This window comes from Pavona decussata, unplaced genomic scaffold (genome assembly GCF_977016875.1).
Source record: "Pavona decussata unplaced genomic scaffold, jaPavDecu1.1 SCAFFOLD_182, whole genome shotgun sequence".
NCBI lineage: Eukaryota > Metazoa > Cnidaria > Anthozoa > Scleractinia > Agariciidae > Pavona > Pavona decussata.
The window spans coordinates 104,678-115,077 of NW_028145592.1; the positions used below are offsets into that span (position 1 = coordinate 104,678).

The 10,400-nt window shown below is 36.9% G+C and overlaps 1 pseudogene; it reads left to right on the plus strand.

Moving 5' to 3' along the window:
- The first annotated feature begins 1,851 nt into the window (after positions 1-1,851).
- On the plus strand, positions 1,852-9,713 carry LOC146462972 (uncharacterized; annotated as a pseudogene).
- The last annotated feature ends 687 nt before the right edge of the window (positions 9,714-10,400 follow it).

The following is a 10,400-nucleotide window of genomic DNA, read 5'->3' on the forward strand; positions in this document are numbered from 1 at the left end:
CGAGTCAAAGTTTTAAGGTGTTTGCGGCCAGGTGATTGTGATTAAATTATGAGTCGTTTTTGCTAATTAATGTGTCTCACTTAAGTGAGTCTGTTTTGAAAAGCTTCGAAAGTCGTTAGCCATTGACCCAGATTTATGCACCGATTAGTTTTCGAAGCTTTTCAAAAGATTCACTTAAGCGAGACATTAATTAGCAAGCAAGTGCCAAACTTCGAATTGTAATCAATATCAGACACCAAACCCTCGGAAATTATTTATCATGACATTCCCAACTTTCATTAAGTGAAACTGTTGTATAATCAATCAAACAACGAAGAGAAAAGGAGGTTCGACTTCCTGTCCATCTCGAGTGTGTGAGAAGCTTAGATGATTTATATGTCTCAGTCCTATTTGTCGATTTAGATCTTCTACTAGCGGCATCAGTGGAATAAGGAAAATTGTTAATGAAGGGCCGGGATTAGATTTCAATGTAAAAAGTGCTTTTGTCAGAAATTGGTGTCAATAAAGCCCATCTGGATTGTAAGAAATGCGCCTAGATTCATTCTACTTTTTTTTGCTGATGCGAACCAATTTTAAGATTTCCCTGAAATTTGAGGTTCCTCCAAAAAAATAACATTTCAGTTATCGATATTAATAGGTTTTTGATCTTAAACACCTTGAAAGCAAACGATGATTTTTTTGTCTGCCCGGTATTACTTAGACAACTATTTGAGACAGCACCCGGACACCAACGGAGACACTTCTCAAAACAGGAACAGTTGAGTTTGCTCACTTCAAATTGACCTACAACATCCTTTAGACCCAACCTACAGCACTTAAACAGCTTTTGACGCCGAAAGCTAAAGATTTAGATGGAACAATTACAAGAATGCGCGAACGTGACAAGCCCATTCAGGAGAGTGAACAGTAAATTTTCTCTGATTGTTAATTTGCTCATGTTGCGCAGGAATACTAACTTGAGAACGAACTTAAAACTCTTGAAAGCAACAGGTAACTCGAACTATCGTCGGTTAGTTAACACCACTTGCCATCTTTTCCCATTTTTAGCTCAGTATTAAATAATTTTAAGTTACTTACTTGTATAATCTGTCACCTCGAACGCTATAAGGACTCTTATATTTAGATATTTAGTAAACCTTCGTTTTATTTCCTCCACATATTTCAGTTTTACTCCTGAATGCAAAATTTCTTTGGTTTTCACTATATTGATATGATTAATTTAATTTTTGTATTTTCTAATTTAACATTTTTAAGGCGGCAGTCGACATCCCCTGGGTTGATCTAATGTTGGTCGCTAAACTACTGCCAAACAAGCCCTCGTTCTGAGTATTCATAAGCGGCAAGATGACTGATTCAGCAATAAAATGCTTATTGTAACGAGCAAATACCTAACAAATTAGAATTTTGTCGCTTTTCTATCGCGATATAACGGCTCGATTCACTTTAATAATAAAATATGACTTAAAAATATCCTGTTTTTGACAATCCTCTGTATGGGTTTTCAATCGTTAATTGAAAACTGAAGAGACGATCACTGGGAACAAAAGGAAATTGATCGTTGCTTTCACTTGAATTTGCTGGTTGTTAAACTAGCAATTGCTCAACAATTTTTATTCAGCTATAACATGAGGTTTGCGTAGCCTGGAAGAAGAGTTTTTCCAAAAAAAAAAAATCGGACTAAGTTCGTATCAGTGGTCATTAATCCATAATGTTTGCCTTTCAGACCATGACTCAAGTGACTGGTTTTTTATTTGGGAATTAAGGATACGGCGGGAAAGAGCAAGTAAGACATAACCAGTTATAAAAGCGTATTGTCAGGGTAACTGATGTGACTAAGTTCTGTGCTAAGACATGCAGAGTAAATTGTTGGAAGTGTATAGACATGATGCGAACTGAAATATTGAAGCATAGTACACTGTGTAACATAACGTTCCCAGAGTTTTTGTATAATGAAGACTTCAGGGACACCCAATCAGAAAATTTAAGCAAAATGCTTCAAATATCATCTCTTGTTTCCCAAGCTCGTTTTGGGGCCTTGAAAAGAGATATTTATGTACGCTAATACAGTTTGATCTGCTCGGATCTCTGACTTCGGCTGAATTTTTTAGTCTCCTTCAGCTGTCTCCTTGAAGGGCGGTTAGATCATGTTCTGAAATTTTATAGCAAGTCTTGTTTCGCACTCTTAACGGCATTTTCTGTCCCTTCAAAATAATAGGAAGTAATTTTCTCAGTGTCACGAAAATTGTAGGTGAGACAGTATACCAAAGAAAACGCTTGTTGTTGTTCAAAATTAAATCCAAATTTCTGAGGCGGTTAAGGCGAACAGGTATGGGCCACTCTACTCTTCTGTACCCCCAATTTAAAATTAAATCAGGATAGTTCTCTTTTGACATTATCTCGAGACTAAAGGAATAGGCACTAAGGGATAGACGAAAATCCTGCATGATCTCCATTTTTTTCACTATTAACTGTACTTCTTGCAGTCATTAAAATCGTCTTTTACATTGTAGGAATTACATTAAGATTCCTTAGATTGAAACGACCTGACGCCTGACTTTCCAAACGAAGTGAACTCGATTATAATGCACGAAAACGCGAAGAAATGGCTAGTGTTTACCAATAAAGTGGGTTATCACGGAGCAAAAGTCTTCTTAGATCCCGGTCGGCGCTACACAAGTTTAGATGCCATGGGCTTAGGAAATCCTGTAAAGAGCATGCGGAGATTCGCTGCCGATAAGGTAAAATTTGTATAAATTGGGGCTTGAACTGAACTATAAATCAGTTTAATATAAACGGCAATGATGGAAATCACGCTTGAAACAATCCAACTTCCCGCTGGAATTACAACTTAAAATTTCGAATGCTAAAGAGAATAGGGAAGGCAAATTTTTCATCACAATACTTAAATGTTGTCTCCAGTGTTCCCAGATCCCGTTTTGTGCCCTCTTAAAGATGAATTTGTGTAACCTAATACTGATTGGTTGTGCTCGGATGCTTTAGCTGATTTAGCCTAATTCACTAGCTGTTGTTCGGTGTTACATAAAATGCTAGGTTTCCATTTAGTTTAGTTTAGTTTAGTTTAGTTTAGTTTATTGTAATTCGTCCCAAAGAAATAAATACATAAGTTGACATATGACATTAGAAAAAGAAGAAGAATAACAATGCTGTGGCATGACCGGAGAGACGATCAGGGCAGAGTCCCAATTGGAACGTATCTCCTAAGCTAAAAAAAAAAAAAGAAGAAGAAGAAGAAAAGAAAAAAGAAAAAAAAAAAAGAAAAGAAAATTCATCATAGAATTAATTAGACTACGTAAAATATAAAATAATTGACAAATCATGGTGGACTATAAGTTTGTAGTAGTCCTCTAAAGTGATTGTTAAGATGGACTCTAAACCACAAGAGAACCTGGCTAGGTCCATTTTTCGCATCTTAACAAAACATTTGCCCCATTGGAAAATGAAAGGAATTGGTTTTCCGGCCCAGTGTTACGAAATATTGAGCTGGCATTTTGCCGAAGAAAACTTAAGATTTTCTTTAAGACAATATCAAAATTTCCGAGTCGATTAAGGCCTTCCAAATAGGTATCCACCGAAGTGAAGCTGGTCGTTGGGTGCCCCCTGAAGTATTAGTTACTTGATGTGCTGTGTTCAGATAATAAACGGCTATTTCTCAGGTAATACAGTTCTGTATTTAACCCAGGATTGCCTAATCCTGAAGATAGTCTAATTTTCGCACTGACGAACGAAATAAAATACAATGGAGCCCCAGATTTTGACCAAAACGAGAACTAGATTGCTTTACCAGGGTTATACAGTCGCATTTTTCTAATGTTACATGCTATGATTACGCATGAAAACATCAGAAACAGCGTGGTTAAATAATTATTTTTATTTGTTACAGACTGCAACTGTGGTATTGTATGAGGATGAAGGATACGGCGGCAAAACAAAAGTAAGGCTTAAACCAATGTTACTATAGATTGAAGACAAGGATTTAAACAGGATTTAAAGGATTTAAAAGGGTTTAAAACCGACAAGGATTTTGAGTTCTTCGCCCTGGTGGCCAAACAACCTCGCGCTTTTCCTTTCTTATTTCATCGCTTAAGAGACCAGATTCGTCTTCAGAAAGAAAAATCAAACGGATCAGAGTTTGTCTACAGAGAGCAAGGATCAACTCTGAACAATATTGCATTCTTGTAAGCCACGGCTTTTTGCTATCTCGCAAAAGTACCCAAAATGCTGTAGTCTGTGCTAGCCTATTGGGAGTGTTAACTAACTTAATCTTGAAATTTATATAAAAAGAACAAGTACTTTTATTTGCACGACCATAAAACAATACTGTTTATTGCTAAGGGACAAAATTATTTCCTAAATTATATTTTATTTAAAAGTCCATAAAGTGTTGAGTTCTTCTTACGGAGGAAAAGAAAATGTTTCAACTTTCACTCTGGTAAGTTATGTCTGCAAGTACGATCTCTGGAGAGTTGGCTACAATCTGCCGAGTTTACTGAATCATTAGTTTTTTAGTTAGTGCCCTCCCTCATTTGGTTTTCTTGTAAAACCCTGGTGTTGTAAAAAAATCCAACTTTTTGGAGTTGTCAACAGCATGCTTCTAGTATAAGATAAATGCTCGTCTGATATTGTTATTTTATTACGTTATCATAATACTTGGTTTTATTACAGGAACTTAAAAAAGATTCTCCAGACTCAGAGAACCTGACGAGTGATTTCTCCAATGGAGCCAAGTCGATTATTGTGGAAGAAACGGCCATGAAATGGCAGGTGTTTACTCAAGTCCATTATCAAGGAGTGAGGGTAACTTTAGAGCCAGGTCGGCACTACTCAAGTTTAGATGCCAATTATTATTGGGCCTGGGAAGTCCTGTTAAAAGGATGAAACGATTCTCTGGGAATAATGCTGATATTTTCACTGAAGTTGTCGCACAACGATCGATGACACTTTGTGATATTTGCCGTCGTTATACACCGCACTGCTGTTGTGAGCTGTAGAGTGATTTGTACCAAGTTGAACACCAGATAAAGCATTTACCTCATATTGGGTGTCATGTTAGTTTACAAGGTGATTCAATAATTCGGCAAACACAACAAAATAAATGATTGTCAGTTTACCAATTGTGTTCTAACTTCGCTTTCAGCTTTTCACTATAAGCTTATAATATTGTTTTCAAAACTGACTCTTTACATGAAAATATACTTGGTGAAAAGAAGTCAAGAAACAGAGTAAATGTCGCTCTTATTTCTGAGTTCTAATATTTTAGATTGTCTGATATATGGTATTGGAGAATCAAGTCTCTTGTCGTTATATTCAGGTGTCTCTAGATTTGACAAATAGACGAATGTTTGGTTTATCAACAGAGTTGATAACTAAAGGTAAATTGGCCACGAAAAGAGATTCGAGTGCTGAAGTTTCTGTTTCTGCATTTTTCTTTTCTCCAGCTCTTTCCTTTTCGCACTGAAGTCTTATGTGATTCGGAACTTAGTAATACCATTAATATCTTACCGTACGGTATTTTCGAAGACAAAACTGAACAGGTTTGGTTTGATAACGCTATATCGCCGTTATCATGGGGAGGTCAGTGTCAATCGGTGACGCAGCTTAATAGTTTTCCTTTCCGTCACCCATTCAGGCAGATATTAATTCAAATTTTGTGCAAACAAACTTCAGTACTTCTAGATAAGAACCGGGCTAGTTTCTAAAGCGACTGTGGAGCGATGGGAGAATACAGTATGCGTATTGTATAGAATTGGAAGGGCTGTTTTTCGTTTTATTCTTTCAGTATTTCACGTTTATGAGCGAACTCACAGGGTACAAAAAGGGTTGAATGACTAGACTCTCTTTTGCTATATCGTTATATTGATCATGAGCTACGAAGTTCGCTCAAATAGATGAAGGACAATCGCTGTTATCTATACGAAGTTCTCTGTACAAGATAATCTGAAAATAACGTTTTTTTACATCACTTTCTAAAGCAAAATTTTCTGTTCGCTCGAATCGATTTTCCACTTTGAAGTTCTATTTTGATATACATTGGTAAGCTTGGTCATAACAAGTTAGATCAAGTTATCTCTAGGTACGGTTCAGACGCCGTACTTCACATGAGCCGAATCGAATTCGAATTAAGACCAACCCAAATTATTAATCCGAGCTGAATTGATTCAGACTTAATTCAGCCGAAATTAATACACTGAAGCATATTATGACTGAAGAAAATTGTAGATTTGTAATAATTTATGCATTTGATTCGGCTCATGTGAAGTACGGCGTCTGAATCAAAGCCGGTCAACAGTCGTTATTCGCGGCTGAGTCAGGGAAAAACAGCTGAGCCGATCCGAATTAGATCGGCCGTTCTAAATAGATTCGCCGTACTTCACTTGAACTTAATTTATTGAATTCTATTCGGCTCATGTGAACGCTTCAATTCCTTAAATCTGGGTATGAGTTGCATCTAAGATAGGAGTTGTAGTATATAGGTTATATCAGATAGTTCTCAATTTGAAGACAGCGTTACGCAATGTCCTTCGTTCTCCAACAAGAATTTATTTAATGTAGGATGAATGCCTGTGATAGTTTAACAGAAACGACATTCTACGGGATTTTAATAGGCGTTGGATGCAGTAACAATGTGAATCATCGTGCATGCAATTTTTAAGATTCTTTACATTATCTTACGTTAGCCGTGTATATATCGAGTTTTATTCTCGTTTAAGTTGATTTCCAATTATGTGGAAAATAAAATGCATCGAATTCTTGTCTAATGTGTTTTGTTTTGATATTAGAGAAAATTGCTTCATTTGGCCACACCTTTGACAGTTAGCCGACCACAAGAATTTTCCTTTATCCAAAAATAAACGTGTTTTCTTGGCAAGCTTGAGCGGAGCTTGTTTAAAGAAAGAAGCTTATCTGGCTGATCTCATGTGACTCCTATATCACGTACCACTCCAAAATACACTTCTATTGTGTAGGTGTGGGTAAACAAACTCCAGTACTTCTAGATAAGAGCCGGGCTAGTTTCTAAAGAGGCTGTAGAGCGATGAGAGAGTACAGTATGCGTATTGTATAGAATTGGAAGGGCTGTTTTTCGTTTTATTCTTTTTATCACGTATATGAGCGAACTCACAGGGTACAAAGAGGGCTGAATGACTAGACTCTCTTTTGCTATATCGCTATATTGAGCTACGAATTTCGCTCAAATAGATGAAGGACAATCGCTTAGGTCGCTGTTGTCTATGCGAAGTTCCATGTATAAGGCAACCTGAAAACAACGTTTTTTACATCACTATCTAAAGCAGAATTTTTTCTTCGCTCGAATCGATTTACTGCTTTGAAGTTCTATTTTGATATGCATTGGTAAGCTTGGTCATAACAATTTGGATCAAGTTATCTCTAGGTACGGTTCAGACGCCGTACTTCACATGAGCCGAATCGAATTCGAATTAAGACCAACCCAAATTATTAATCCGAGCTGAATTGATTCAGACTTAACTCAGCCGAAATTAATACACTGAAGCATATTATGACTGAAGAAAATTGTGTATTTGTAATAATTTATGCATTTGATTCGGCTCATGTGAAGTACGGCGTCTGAATCAAAGCCGGTCAACAGTCGTTATTCCCAGCTGAGCCAGGCGGGAAAAATAGCTGAGACAATCCGAATTAGATCGGCAGTTCTGAATTGATTCAGACGCCGTATTTCACGTGAACTTAATTCATTGAATTCTATTCGGCTCATGTAAAGTGCGGCAATTGAACCGGGCCTTTGAAAACAAATAAAATTGTCCCAAAACAGTATCAAAGCCTTGGGTTCGATATCATTTGCCGATCAGGGTCCGGCCGGTTGTTCGGAAGCCGATTAACGTTAATCCATGATTAAAAGTTAACCGAGGTTTTCATCTTGCTCGCTAAAATTGTTTTCAAAAGCAAATTTTAAGCTGACGGTAAACAAAAGTCTAACTCAAAACTCTGATGGAAGAATCTTTATTGATAAGCTTATTGAGCTTTGAATAACTGGGCCCAGGGGAGTAAAGTGCAAACAGTGTTCGTTATATCAGCATATTACTTGTAGGAACACTTTGTCTGTACTGCGCCTTTACGAATAGGAGCTTCCTTAAATCTGTGTATGAGTTGCATCCAAGATAGGAGTTGTAGGAAATAGATTATATCAGATAGCTCTTAATTTGAAAATAGAGTTTCGCAATGTCCTTCGTTCTCCATTAAGAATTTATTTAATGTAGGATGAATGCCTGTGGTTTAGCAGAAACGACATTTTTGCAGGATTTTAATAGGCGTTGGATGTAGTAACAAAAGTCATTGTGCATGCAATTTTTAAGATTCTTTACGTCAGCCGTGTATTTACCGAGTTTTATTCTCTTTTAATGTCAATAAAATTCATCGAATTCTTGTCTAATGGATTTGAACAAATTCATAAGTGTTTTGTCATGATATTCGAGAAAATTGGTTCATTTGGACATACCTTCGACAGTTAGCGGCCGACCAAAAGAATTTTCCTTTATCCAAAAATAAACGTGTTTTCTTGACACTGAAGCTTGGGCGGAGCTTGTTTAAAGAAAGAAAATTGCTTCGTTTGGCAGTTAGCCTTTGACAGTTAGCCGACCACAAGAAATTTCCTTCATCCAAAAATAAACATGTTTTCTTGGCAAGCTTGGGCGGAGCTTGTTTAAAGAAAGAAGCTTATTTGGCTGATCTCAGGTGACTGTTATTGTGTAGGCGTGAGTAGTCATGAGTTCCATTGCATGTGATTGAGGTTAAGGAGGTCAAGCCTTAGCCAATGCAGTAAATTGTTTATTAGTTTCTCCCTCAATGGACTTGACAGATATGATTGATGGTTAAAATTTTGGCTCTAGTTTTTGTGACCATATTTGGTAGCAGGAAACGACCGCATTCATTACATGTGTGGGTGCATTGTTCCCAAAGCAATAAAAAGGCTTCCACCTAACACATCTTTACGGATCTTCTGGATCTTTATTTCAGATACATCTCAGCACTGATCCAACTGAAGCTTCAACAACCTCACAAGGTAAAGTTTTCATAAAGTATTTCAAGCGCCTTTCTTGACACTAGCTAGTACAAATTTGTAGTCTGCTGAATAATTGTGAGTTTGGCTTTTGATGAGAGTGAAACTGACGATTTTCGAGCCATAAAATCAACCTGTTTTTAACAATACATTTTCTTTTCATTTTAGATCATGTCTAATAGCAAAGCGGTAACACTTTATCCAGACGCAAACCAAGGTGGGAAGCCGGAGGTAAAGCCGAAACATCACTCTGAATTTATATCGAGCTCTTTATAAAATTCGAAGAAATCGAAGGCATAATTCTTTATTGGTTTTATTGTCATTCAGTTTATCTTCCAGCTCAACTCAGCTAGATAAGATAATTTTAAAGATACCCAAAACACATGATCTGCAAAATGCTGATATTGATAATTACGATCTAATCACATATTTTCAAACTATTTAGGCTATCACAGGGGATATGCCCAACCTGACAAATGAGTTCCCAAAAGGTGTCAATTCTATCCAAGTCGGCAATGCCGCTGGAGACTGGCAAGCATATACAGCCATTAACTATAGCGAGGAGCCGCCAGCGGTTTTGAATCAAGGTCAGTCCTACAACTCTCCAGCGGACATGGGCTTGACTGCTTCCGTGAAAAGCATCAAAAAGGCAAAAAAGTGACCTGGAAACAAGTTTTTAGCCTGTTTCAACAAGTTTTGTGAGCTTTGATTAGGAAAAACTAAACTATGATTGACTAGAATAGGTGTAGTTCTCAATAACGACAAATGTAACGAGTGGAAGATAACTGCCATTAAAGTTTGTTTCAGTTTCATTCTGGTGTGGCGTTGAGTGCGTTGGTTATCTCTTAAAATTGTAGAAACCGAATTTAAATCGCTCGAAACATATGGATTTCTTATGTGTCTCATCCAACACAGAAATGTGAAATCGTGTGAGTTTAATTTCATGTCCAAACGGGTTGGAATCGAAATTTAGGATGATAAACCAATTCTTGCAGGATATCATGCTTTTTAGTCATTATTTTGCATAAAATTGAAACCTTGTCAAGGAAAATCAAGCGTTCCCTCGCTCCTCAACCAAAAGCAACTTAACTAGCGTTTCAGTTTTTCTATTCTCTGGGGAATTAAACGGGGTGAATTAAGGACGGTGCCTACTAATGTGGATGTATTTTTGTGTAGTTATGACTGTGAAGGGAAAGCAGATCTCAGCAAGGGCTATTGAAATCCAAAAAGAAAATTGGGGATAACCACGCATTTTTTGGAGATAATTAAGCGTCAATTATTCTAAAAATCAGTGAAATACAAAGCAATGTATGGCGTTTTTATCCAAATTGAAGCTTTATTATTTCTG